The sequence below is a fragment of the Lampetra fluviatilis genome, chromosome 3 (genome assembly GCF_964198595.1).
Source record: "Lampetra fluviatilis chromosome 3, kcLamFluv1.1, whole genome shotgun sequence".
NCBI classification, from domain to species: Eukaryota; Metazoa; Chordata; class Hyperoartia; order Petromyzontiformes; family Petromyzontidae; genus Lampetra; species Lampetra fluviatilis.
The window spans coordinates 9217003-9230748 of record NC_136277.1 but is presented as its reverse complement, the minus strand read 5'-3'; the positions used below and the strand labels follow the sequence as shown (position 1 = coordinate 9230748).

Genomic DNA, 13746 nt, shown 5'->3' with positions numbered 1-13746 from the left:
ACTTAGTACTCGGGTGACAAACACCCACTTAGCTACTTGGCGACTAACGCCCACTGAGCTACTCGGATGACCAACATCCACTTAGCTACTCGGCGACTAACGCCACTGAGCTACTCGGATGACCAACATCCACTTAGCTACTCGGCGACTAACGCCACTGAGCTACTCGGCTTCACTAGGTCTTCAGCTCCGTCTTCGGGTCTTCAACTGGGTAACTCTTCCCGAGTGCTCTCGCGCGTCCCCCTTTATACCCCACCTGCGGACGTCGCTGCGAGCACCCACTTATTCGACCAATCGCCGGGTGCTGGCTACGATCCTCTTTTCCCACATCTCATCGTGCCTCACCACTCACTCCGCGCCGCCTCGTCATCTGTCACTCCCGGCGCGCGCGTCCACACCACGCCCACAACGCGTGCCCAACCCCGCACCCCGCGCCGCCCCGTGATCCATCACTGTCACAGTCGGCGCACGTCAATACCACCACTACATATGAACCAGTCACAATTCAAAAATGCATTCCGTTTGTGACTGTGATCATCACGGTTAACGCAGCTGATGCCTCCACGCCTCGTGCAAGCTCACATTCACATTGTGAAAGAGACCACCCCCTCCAACCGCATTGCACATGGTACAGCCCATGGTTAACGATTGAGTGTGCGAATGTACTTTTTTATGTACAGCACTGGATGAATTGCTGTGTGTGGGGAGCTGTGGAAAATTAGTTCGCGCACTGTGCTACGAACTTTTGCAACCAGGTTCGTGGTACAGTGAATTTTGGCCAAAGCTGATATGAGTGGCGAGTGATAATCTGAACCAGTTCTGAGCGTCCCATATGTCAACTCAGCCATCAATGTGCACTGTTCCTGGTGCAGTGTGCAAACATCAGCAGTGCGGAGGCAAAGACGGCTGGGGGTGGTGCTGGACAGACAACCGTTTATGTGCCGTATCCGCCTCCATAGGTGCTTGCTCTCAGCACTTGCCCCAACAGTCTTTGTCGGCTACACATGTGACTTTTGCCTTTGTATACGTGATGACATTTAGCTGGGGGCTCTCTCAGTTACTCAGCAAACGGCTGTCCCCTGTGGCTCTTTGTCGTTGATGTTGAGCCCCGATTGCATCAATTTGGGCTGCACTCCGCGGTGTTGCTCTCTCCTCTCCCGTGTTTCCCTGCCCTCACCACCTAAGCATCCCACCTGAATTCTCTCCTAATATTTGGGTTATCAACTTTGAGGCTTAAAAAAAGCTCAGGACACAGATTGGGAATAATATTACAGTAATACCCCGATTTACATTCCCCCCTTTTAAGTCGTTTCGCAAATACGTCGTCACTTTATTACATTAAATATGGGTCGCCTTAACCTTCGCCTCCACCTCCCCTGTAAATTGCTTTGATTTACGTCGTTTCGATATTCGTCTCACATTTCAGGAACGCATCCCCGACATAAACCGGGATATTACTCTTTGGTTCTTTCGGTAAAGTCACGTATAAAGATAAAATAATAAATTAAATAATAACATACGACGTTTCGATTGCAACACAAGCAATCATCATCAGGTATAAATGAAATAGCAATAAAAATCTACCAGAAAACTATAGACAGACATATAAGCAGACAGATATCACCAAGATACATAGAGAGAGTAACACAGGCACAGAGAGGGAGATTGTCTCTATGGCGAGGCCTTAAATAGACAGAGGGGGGTGGAGGCAGAGAGAGTTGGAGGGGTTAGAGAAAAAATTAACATGTCAATGAATACGAAGAACGCCTAGTAAAGTACGTATTCATTGACATGTTAATTTTTTCTCTAACCCCTCCAACTCTCTCTGCCTCCACCCCCCTCTGTCTATTTAAGGCCTCGCCATAGAGACAATCTCCCTCTCTGTGCCTGTGTTACTCTCTATGTATCTTGGTGATATCTGTCTGCTTATATGTCTGTCTATAGTTTTATGGTTAGATTTTTTGTTGCTATTTCATTTATACCTGATGATGATTGCTTGTGTTGCAATCGAAACGTCGTATGTTATTATTCAAAACGGGATATTACTGTTTCACAATAACGAAATACGGGTGAAGTACATGAAATGCATTGTCCTGAGTGGTGTATTCAATTAACAGAAACCAGACATTTAATGTCTGAGGACAACATACATATTTCCCAGAACAGCTACTTCAAAAATAATGTTCTGGTGTTGTGTGGGACCCTTTTATAAAATGTAAGGTTAAAGGTGTACAGACAATGATACAATTGGCACTTCATGCAGCATGAGCCTGTTGACCATATAGTCGAGTCCTCTTTGCTTACTCAATTGGGATTCTTCCCTGGGCTGCATGGTTCGTTATTTTTTGCAAGGTTATAGGTTGTTGGCATTTATTCTTTGGAATAGTCAAGAGGCTCTGGATGAGACTTGGTATGTTCATACCTTCAATGACGGAACTTTAATTGGAAAATATACTTACGGGGAGAGTTCCCCATGATAATTGTATTATTAATTAAAACTGCAGGTACAATGTCCACATCGGTCCTCCTGGTCACTGTGTATTGGTATATGACGGTGTATGTCTCAAAAGTAAATGTTATTGTTTATTTGTATGTGAAACAAAACCACGAACATGTCACCCAAAAGTGTGCCCCTTGGTCAACATTAATGCATATACATGGTAGTGTAGTTATCACTGCTCATGCGTGAGGATATTCACATGGGAGTCTCTGGCTTGTTATTGTGGGCTATACCATGTGTATCATAGTGGAAACATGTGGGTTGTGGGGCTCCATTCTTTGTCCCTGCCTCCCATTCTCTGACACTGAGCGACCCTTGTTGATTTAGCTGCCAGTGCTGTAAGAAAAAAAGCCGGGCTTGCGGTGAAAAGACACCAGTCTGCACGGAAAGACCGCTGCTGTAGACTTCCCACACTTTACAGATGATGTTCGACCAGAACCGGTCACAATGCACATGTACATTGCGGAACTTTTTTCAATACACTGCGCTATTTAAATTACGATAAGATATAAGGGACTCCCTCCGCTATGGGTCATGTTGGGGGTTATTTGTAGCGTACTTCATGCTGGTTAGTGCACATTAAAGGTGGGCAGCATAGACATTGGAACACAGACGTACAGTACAACAATTGATGTTCCAGCACCGCTGTTTGCTGCCCACAATGTAGCCCGACAGCAGGCTATTAACACCAGTTGAATCCATATGGTGGTTGGTAGGTTCCAGCAATTTAACGGGGTCAGGCGCAATCTATCGTGAATCTGTCCAGCGGTGTAAAAGCACTCATGAGTCTGTGTAGCACCAGACATTCAGCTCACCTTCGATTTATCTGCAGGACTTGGCTGCAAGTGTCACCTCCGTGTGCTCTTAATACACATGTTGTAAATAAAGCGTATACGTTACGTTAGACATGTTTTATAATTGCCTGTGGATCTTGACGTGTTATTTAATCTGCCCTTTTTAACACGTAGGCTTTCGCGACCAATACTAGTGACGAAATGGCATGTTCTGTTTACGTGACAACCCTTACTAGTTGGCTGTGTCGGGTGGTGGCGGGTTTTAACGACACATTTATACATTTACGCGATCTAACCCAAAAACCTCTATTATGGATAATCTGGCCTTCAATGCATAAGTGTTTGGACACCACTGGAATACGTTATTAGCGATTTGGAAGGTTGTAAACTCTGCAAACAGTAACACTTATACTTTTGCAGTCGAAAGCCATTGATGAAAGCAAATGTTTATTTTAAAGCATTGCTTTTAAAAAAATGCGATAATGGATCTTTAAATACCGTTTAGAGGCCTCCCTTTAGTTTGGAGGCCCCTTTGCAAGCAGTAGCGCCAGAAAGTAGATGCACAGCCGTACCTTTTAATGTCGCCCACACGTGGCAGCATTAGCAGCAGCACTTCGAGAACAAAATGTGAAGATTCATGATTTAGTTAGCGTGACGAAGGGCACGGCCACGCACGCTGAATCCATTGCCTCGCCCAACACTAAGAGATAAAAGTTCTGTGTATCAGTATCAGCCCGCCGGTCCCTGTACTGTACCAATTTAACAGCCCCGTTAACAAACAATCGGGCAATTCACTCTTGGGCACTACAACGAACGTGACTTGACTTTACAATATACAGATGTATGCAACAAATTCCTTGTAGAACTAGAAGTTACCTACACGGCATCTTACGTTTGAAGATGTACCCTTTGAGGGGGGGGAGGGTGCTGGGAGGGATGCTATTAGCAATCACACAAATGTCAATGCTCAGAGACCTAAAATGCATTTGAATCGGTAATGCAGCAAGCAATGAGTAAGAAAAACGCGCCGAATTTGTGAGTCTTTAGAGGTCAGTGAGAGTGTTGATCACATCATTGCCATCCCATTTGTGGTACCATTTTTTGAATGAGTAAACCTAAAAGCAGCAGCCCAAGGCAATTTTCAACTACTGTATAAGCAACATGTGCTGCATGCACATGGAAAAAACATTGGTCACTAGGATTTTAAACGAATTCGGTAAACATACACACCATAGAGACACAGTTATCGTGTGCTAAAATTAGGAGGGTTAAGACACAGAGAAACACAGAAATACAGGCATGTCTCGCTGAATGATCGAGATGTTATGCGGAAATTGCTCGGTAAGCGAAAACTCGTTAAACGATCATCGTTTTCCCATCGACTCTCATGTTAAAAGCTGAGCTACGATAATTGTTTTTTTACCCTTTTATCTGGCAACAAAACTGACACCTTTTTTGATACGAGGAGTCATGTTTGCATAGCCCACAATACCTGCAGTCATAATGCAAACAAAAAACATAACTCTGATTATGTATACACTGTCCTTGAAGTTGATTAGTCCACACCCGAGACAGCTTTCCTTAGAGCCTAGTCTCACATGGTGTTGGACCAGTTGACGCCAAAAGGCGCACGTGCGCCTTTTGCCTCGAAGGAAAGCTGTCTCGGGTGTGGACCAATCAATTTCAAGGGCAGTGCATTCATTACCAGAGTTGTCTTTTTGTTTGTATTTTGACCGCAAGTGTTGTGGTTAATGCAAACATGATCCCTTGTATAAAGGTGTCAGTTTTGTTGCCATATAAAAGGGTAAAAAAACAATTATCATATTTTTCTACTGGAAAATGAGGTTCCAATGGAGCTGAGCTACGTTTCAGCCCCAAAATCTTTCACTCTTGACCAACTTTTCTAGGTGAGAAATAGAAATGATCCTTTTAAAATAAAGTTATAAAACATCAAATGTAACACTTGAAGAACCACAGTGCTTGCAGGAGCCTGGAATTAATGTATAGATATTAGTGGGTGGAGGGAGGCAGCGGTGCAGGACCGAAGGTTTAAATATCGCTCGCCACTGATGTTAGCCGTGGCTCGGACTGGAACCGGGGTTGCGTGATTAATAGCCACGATGCGGGGATGGGAGATCGAGCGCGACTTCCTGTTCTCGGCGCCTGTAATTAATTAGCACCGCCACTGACCCCAACTGCACCCACCCATTGCAGTGCCACCACGAGGCACCCTCCCCCCACACGACGAAACAAGCGGGCACTGCACAGGAGGGCTGGTAAACAAGCAGACGCGGGCCACCGTGCGCCCCCGACCGCCACGGGACGCACACAATATTTTTCGAAGTAAACACTTGCTCGTTTTTGCGAATGGGTGTAAATTTTAATTGCTCGTTTTAGCGAATTATCGTAGAAAGAACGCTCGTAAAGCAAGACACGCCAGTATAGTATAGGAATTTTGTCAGTGGAATTATGAATGAGGACCTCACCATGCCGTGTGGGGGTGTGGAATTTTCTTTACCATACATTATCATGCTGGTCAGTGCCGATTGGTGAAAGCGGGGAGCATAGAAGTTGTAAATTGGCCAGAACTGCAATGTCTGCTGCCCACAACGTAGACCCACAGTAGCCTGTAACGCCTGTTTTATTCATGGTGGTCGTACATTCCAGCACTATCCAGGCTCAACACATCTTAGCTTCGAAGCACTGACAGGGTGCATTCCAGGTGATTTGATTTGATCCATACATCACATAAACACTGAAACAGACACACAGAAACATGAAGACACAGACTCAATCCTAGGTACACGGTGACAAGGATAAACGAGTAAAGACAAGTAAGATGCAGTGAGACAGGGGCTACTGAGAGGGAAACAGAAACAGATCCAGCATTCCATCACCCCCCTCCCCTCCCCCATAAAAAGTTAGGGCTCTGAATGAACCCCGACCTACTAATTCTTGCACAACCTTGCTTTAACACATTCCTGCGGAGGGAGCTGGTAGGAACGTTGGGTTGCTCGGTCAATGGCCAGGGTCAACGGCGGCGTGGTGTAATCCGCAAACATGCCCGACTATGAGGGCGGGCAAAAGCCGGCGTGAGTAGGTTAAACGTTGAATTTTATAAGGGCACCACGGGGTGACCAGCCCCTCCCCACCCAGCCCCACCCCTCCCACCCCCCACCCAGCCCCACCCTCCCCACCCAGCCCCTCCCCAACCTCCCCTCCCTACCCAGCCCCACCCTCCCCACCCAGCCCCTCCCCTCCCCACCCTCCCATCCCCACCCAGCCCCTTCCTCCCCAACCAGTCCCTCCCTGCACGACGGACGGACACAATAATCCCCTGTGGGCTGGTGTAACCAGCAGGTTCCTACCAGTATCACATTACAATGTCTCCACATTTACGTAAAGAGATCAGCATGGCTCGTGCAGCCTAAAACCTCCGCATTTCACGAACGCCTCTTACCTCTGCGAGGTCCAGCAGCTTCTGCAAACTCCACGCCCAGAGCTGCGAATTGACATTGGAATGTGGAACAAGCCACTTCCCGTAGCAGCATGGTACAGTCCATGTTGAACAAGCAACCCCCGTTAATTATCAATCGTGACTTACATTATGTCTGCCTTAATGTACACGCCGTTACATCTTAACAAAGCGCACACAACACACCTATAGGGAAGCCATATATTTTATTTCAAATCATAGCTGCATTCGGCACCGACACTGGATTACCTCGAAGATGAGCGCAGTGACTTTTTTTTACAAAGTATAATAGTCAATTCATTTTTGAAAGAAAAAATTGCATGCAGACCGGATGTGTTAGAAGAAATGGGCAAACCCACAGTTTACCCAACGCCAATTAACCAGTCGACGGACTTAACATTTGTGTAACCATGTGTAAGGACATTGCGTGGCCCAGTGGGCTTGGGGGATGGTCGTGGTGACGGAAGAAGGGTCACACGAGGTGACTGTGCGTAGCAACCGAACAAGGCTGGGAGCGGTCGAGAGAAGGGGCGTGGCCGGGGGCGGGGCTTGGCACGCAGATAGGGATATACAGAAAAGGCGGAGAGGGGTTCGGGGCTAATTGGGGAGTCGGAGTCCGGATCGTCGTCGCGGGGATCGTCGTCATCGACGTCGTTGTCGTCACCCTCTGCATCAACACCGGCGCGGACGACTACTCCGACGTCTTGCTATATAGTTGACCAGCTATATGGGAACGTCATGTAGCAGCTATGTCTCATCTGTTATGTCCGCCGGTGATACTCAATAAATACAACTGTTGGACATCTCAGGGTGCTACATTACACATGTATAATGCTGGGTGGACTGGCGGGGGATTTAATAAACATGGCCCATTACTGCCACTGCTGCGCAGGGAGATCGACGAATTGAACCATTGTCGTCTGGATTGTAAGTCCAGTGTCCTAACCATTACACAATGCTTTAGTCACACATAAGCTAGAAGAAATTATTTTGCCTCGCTAGACCACCTTTGTCCCGTGATTTATCTTAATTAGAACAAAGACATATCTGAAAATTGCACTGCATTCAATTCTACGGTGGCTACACCAGTGGTTCCTCGCCTCTACACCAGTGGTCCTCCCCTTTAAAGCTGAAACAATATTATTAGTATTAATGATTTTGGGACCTCTTAGCAAGCCTGTACATCTAAATGTCCTGTGAGTGCAACCAAGATTAAAACACTCGCACATTACACATGCGCAATATTACCATGTAATGGTTTGTTGGGTAATAAATGAAAAAAAATACGCAGATTGTTCACTACTTTGTTGTAAAAATTATAATTTCTATTTAATGTCAGAGTAGAAGACGATGAAAAATACATTTTAACAAAATTATGGTATTAAATCAAACTTTAATTATGAGACAGTAGTCCCAAGGTTAATGTTTTTAATCCGTTCCATAAAAGCCGTTAACCGAATTAACCGTTAATTGAATATGGAAATTACATGTTAAACGCATCAATTCGTTCCAAGACGATTGGAAGTTGATATTAATAATTTATTGCTTTTATAAAGGATTACTTTCCTTAACTTTTCGTTTTGCGAATTAACTTTAGGGGTCATTGCAATCACTATTCACTTATAAGTTGTAAAAACAAGCAAAAATCACTGGGTGTGCAAGGAAGCTGTTTCCACCGCCATAACAGAAAGCAATGTAAATAAAGCCAGTCGAGATCTAAACGCTCATAAATGGGCATCGTTAATTGACTAAGGCATGCTCAGCCCATATACGAGCCCTCAGATTGGCTGGAATTGTCACCCGCGTGCATAACGTAAATAGACCGTTAATGAAAATATTTACATTAGTCGAAACCTATGGGAGGCAAAACATTAACCAAAAAAACGTCAACCAATGTCATTGTTAACCGAGGAACTACTCTTTGAACATCTGTAAAACAGCATACGTATACTTTATGGAGTAGACGTTTTAATGTTTTTTGTTTGCATTATGACTGCAGGTATTGTGGTCTATGCAAACATGACTCCTTGTAGAAAGATGTCAGTTTTGTTGCCAGATAGAAGGGTAAAAAACCAATTATCATATTTTTACTGGCAAATGAGGTTTCCATGGTGTAAATGCTTACCCCGAGCTCTCATACTCTGATGGTGCATTGTCTTTTAGTTGTGCGCCTTTTGGCGTAATCTGGTCCAACCCATGTGAGACTAGGCTCTAAGGAAAGCTGTCTCGGGTGTGGACCAATCAACTTCAAGGACAGTGCACATTATCAGAGTTATGTTTTTTTGTTTGCATTATGACTGAAGGTATTGTGGTCTATGCAAACATGACTCCTTGTAAAAAGGTGTCAGTTTTGTTGCCAGATAGAAGGGTAAAAAGCCAATTATCATATTTTTACTGGCAAATGAGGTTCCCATGGTGGTAGTCATAACTTTTCAAACAATGTTATAACTTTTCTAACACTTACACAGGCTAATACAGTACGTGTAATGACCGAAATTAAGAGACACTCACCCCAAGCCAATGTGCAGCCAAACTGTTATTCAGAAAGTAAGCCAAGGCCTCCTATTGTCAGAAAGAGGCCTCCACGAAGATTGGTCGCGAGGCAGGGTTTGAAGAGATTGGAGGAAGGATTTAAACAAGAAAAAGCTGCAAACATTGCGGGAAAGTTTGAGAAAATGGTCTCAATAAAAGGGGATGTTTGAGGGAATGGACGAGCTTCAAGAGCAAGAACAAAGCCTGGGCCTATAATAAAGAGGCTCCCAGTACACAGTCGTCGGTGTCATTTCAACTGGTGTCAGAAGTGGTGTTAGAATGTTGCGCCCAAGCCACAAGAATTCTACTGATAAGGAGACCACCCGACAGAACTTCCCGGGAAAGGAGGCCCCGAATACTAACCTCAAGGTTGCGGGAGAGGCAATGATGGCATTGGTTGAGCAGGAGCTACAGCAACTACAGCAGTCAAAGAGCTTGCCTGCTCAGATGCCGCTGGTGACTGGGGACTAAAAGCAGCTGGAGAGGTGGATTGACCGCCTCACTGACGAAGTCTCCCAGCTAATAATTCAGTTCACTGGGAGACAGGAGAGACCAGGAGCGATGGTCATGATGACGGGAGAGCCGGCGGGCGGAGCTATCAGGCTGACAGCTGCGGAGACTGGGGAGCAGGGAGCGTCTAGAGTGACAACCGAAACACCATCACCAGGGACGGGCGCCGTGGCAAGAGAGAGAGTGGCAAAACGACCTTGCTGGCTGGGGCCGGTGAAGGAGTTTGTGGTGGGCAGCAATTGGGCGGCTTTTGTCCGCCAATTTGAGGCCATGTATCAAGCCCTGAACTGGTCTGAGGCCGAAGCGCTGAAGACCTTGCCGACGGCCTTAAATGATAAGGCCCTCGCCATTTTGAAGGCGATACCAACAGAGTGGAGGACCACACCCCAAACAGCCTGTCGCGAGATCGTGGAGGCCTTCAACCCGCCATTAAACGCAAAGAAGACATTTCAATAACGCAGGCAGGAGGAATCCAAGTCGCCCCTCTACTGCAGTGCCCTGATGCCGCTTAGCCAAGCAGGATATCCTCGCTTGGACGAGGCACCACAGTGGTGCTCCCTATAGTGGAGAGGAGGCATAGATCTCCTTGTAGGTGGCCTGGTGTCTCCTGGCTCAAGAGGGGATGAGCTGATGGACCCGGGTAGTGGCTAGTGGCTCAGGTGGAGGAAAGCCCCGACCCTATCGGCTGCACGTCCTGCCAGGACTGTCGGGTGAGAAGTACCATCAGCGGGGTCAGAATCGCTGCAACTGCCATTGAGGATGGTAGGGGTCCATGAGAGGAGGTGATGGCGGAGGTCCGTGGGTAGACCGGGCACCGCAGGGCGATCCCGCAATGACAGCGGGAATAGGAGCCAAGGGGGGAGACTGCGACTCCACAGCAGGGCCCACCTATCACCTGCCATCACTGCGGTTGGCTGGGTAACATCGCATGGGGATGCAGAAGCGACCCACTACCGTGAGTGTCGAGAGCATCCACTTGCCCATCGGCGGCCATGGCTTTACAACATTAGGCGTGTCGAGAAACCCCAGACACCTGGCTAGCTAACCCACCTCATTGATCTAGGGACTCACCGCTACTCACCGCCTCCATCGCCACCCCATATGTAATATCTAATTCAACGACCGTCGGGGATAACGAAGTCGTGAAATCCCCTAAGGAATGTCGGGACGTGCTCCACCATCAGTGGCTCAGCGGGTCGTCGCGGCAGCCACGTGAATCTTGGTGGTGATAGGTTCAGTGGGAAGAGTGGAGGTCCACTCTTACAATCATTTGTGTTCGGTAGATCCTCCGTTAACGTTATAGGTATGTATATGTTATTTCCTTTTTTCTCCCTTTCTGTTTGTGATAATATATTTTTTGGGTGTGCTCCACGTTATTAGACCTTTGTTGCTACTTTATATCACGAGTTGCAGAGAGTACAGCGCAGCCGGCGATGCGCAGAAGCACTGTTGTAGTGCATGGCAGTGCTCGCCTTATGAACCTAATTAGTTCCTGATACCCATACTCTGAGGTTTTTTCGGTAAAGTCACGTAGGTAAAATTTTTTTTTTAAGTTTCTAAAAGTAATAATGGAAATAAAATAATAAATCACGACGTTTCGGAGGCAACACAAGTCTCCGTCATCAGGTGGAACCGTCACAGCTAAAATTACTGCATTTATTTTACACAAACGTATTTACAGAGGTGAGAATACGGCTTTCTCAACTCGCAACGGTTATAATTATCTGTAGCCCCAGTATTTTCCATTTGATGAACTCGAACAATCTTGCTCAATGTTTTCTATCTGGTAGATCTCAAACAGTTGGCCCTGATGGTTTCCACAATTTAGATCTTGAGCAGTCGGCGCCGATGTCGTCCACCTCCCGTCATCCCCAAACAAGCACCCCGAGCGTGGGCCTCGCTCCTCTTATACTTGCTCGGCCCCTGTCCCTCTCTAGCCTTGGTCTGCCCATAGCTTGTAACATTGTGACAGTACCTTCCGGCCACCTGTTTTTATGCATCTACACTCGCCCTTCCAGAGCCTTTCCTCATAAAGTACCCTGCACCTGTTTTCAGCCATCTTCACTCACCCCACTCGAACCTTGCCCTGTACAGTACCCTAGACGTGTCGTGACTAATTCGGGGACAATAAGACTTGGAGGCACTTCTTTATTAACAAGCACCATCGAGGTTAACACTCTTGTAGTGAGTCCAACTGAGTCGCAGACGTTATCTTGGGAGCAACACTATTTATTCCGCATTAACACGTAACACAACACACTCTACACTCGGGTCTCGAATGCCCATCTAACCACGCTACGGCTGAACTAGACACGGTTCGCTATCCCGGTCCGGACCACAAGCTGGGTCCCGGACCGCGTGGCTAGAGGCTTCTTCTCCCCGACATGGATCTTCCAACACCAACACTTGAAGAACCCCGAGCTTCTCACGGAGCTCCCATTAAATGCTCACAGACTAGGCTGGCTCTGCCCCTTGCCCCGCCCACCTTCCAGGTTTCTCGAGCTCCTTCTCGAATGTTCTCGAGAGCTCTTCGGGACCACGTGACCGCCCCTCGGCCCCCAACCACCGGTGGCCCCCCTCCAGTATCGTCCGGTCGCGTGACAACAGGTCAGCCAGAGTATCATGCCCCAGAGTAACCCTGGCTGGCTGACGCTCGCTCTCGCTCCCTCACTGGGAGCCGGCACCACACACTGCTCGCGGTGCCTCTGCGCTAAGCAGCGCTCACCCAACCACCGCTAGTGCTGGTACTACAGCTCGCAACCCGGGTTGGCCACAATGACATTACCGGCCGTGACTTCGCAAGTGACAAGTACAGTCGCTACCCTCTTAATAATTAGTCCGTCCATTGTCGGCGACGCTACTCAGTCAGGACAGTTGGTAGGCTGCCTGACTAGCCATGCCTCAAGATGGTGAAGATGGAGACGACGATGAGAAGAATGGTGAAGATGACGAGAAGAACGGTGACGAAGGACTTCAGCAGCACGACAGGGAACCCACTTCAACAACAACTCCGAGATCCCCTACAGGGGCCCCTGTTATACTATCAGCGTGGCCTCGCTCCGCCCCTGGCCACGCCCCCTTTCTGGAACCTACTAGCGGGTTCTTGGTGTGCCCCTTCTGTGAACTTTCCCCTACATCCCTCTCTCGTGTATATCCTGGCCTGCTGATGTCAGGACTGCCATACGCCACGGATTCCCTTTTCTGCCAGCAGCCAGTGCTATGCCACTACACATGTATTATAGTAGAACGACACGACTGTGTTGGCTCGTTATGGGGGCTGTAGGCGGGTGTCACGGAGGTCGTGTCAGGCCGTGACACTCTGTGTGAACCCAACAGGACACGTGACTGGATAAAGGGGGGCCAGGGGCCCCAGGGGGTCACGTGGTTGGGGGCTCGGGCCTTTCCAAAGGATTGGGAAGGGGGACATGGCCTGGGGTGGAGCCGGCCACGCCGGAGTGGATATAAGCGGGGTGTGGACGGAGAGCTGGGCTGTTCTGCTGGGTCAACTCTGGGAATGAAGCCGCCGTCCACGATCCTCGGTCTCTAGTCTCCGCTAGTGGACCAGACGGCGTCTTGAGCTGTCCTGGTCCAGTCATCTAGTATCCCAGTGTGTTAGCTAAGTTAGGAACGGTGGCTACCGCCCAATGTCGTTATTCTGTTAATGTTAAGTGTTACCAGTTGTGTTAGCTAATAAACAGTGTTGCCTCCAAGGTTCCAGTGTGCGCCTGAATTTAACCTACTACACATGTAATACTGTGAAAAAAACTGTCTATATATATAAAAGGGAAATTTGCGGATATGTGTGTCTGTTCGAAATGTTTAGCCTACTTCCCAACATGCTACAAACCTGAAATTTGGCATGTGGGTAGGTTCTATACTGTACACAATGTAAAAAGTATAAAAATAGACTTTTGTATTTTGGATGGGGGGGGGGA

The 13746-nt window shown here is 47.6% G+C and overlaps 1 pseudogene across 3 annotated transcripts in view; it reads right to left on the bottom strand.

Moving 5' to 3' along the window:
* The window catches only part of LOC144951933 (cytochrome P450 2C20 pseudogene), a 42472-nt pseudogene extending 35689 nt beyond the window's left edge, over window positions 1-6783 (bottom strand). The window contains exons 1-3 of one of the 3 annotated variants that reach the window (XR_013640552.1): window positions 6755-6783; window positions 3867-3994; window positions 3316-3363 (exon numbers count right to left, since the gene is read on the bottom strand). The product of XR_013640552.1 is annotated as a cytochrome P450 2C20 pseudogene, transcript variant X2 (transcript). The remainder of the gene's footprint in view (window positions 1-3315; window positions 3364-3866; window positions 3995-6754) is intronic. The other 2 variants (XR_013640553.1, XR_013640550.1) reach the window with 2 other exon arrangements.
* Window positions 6784-13746: the final 6963 nt, after the last annotated feature.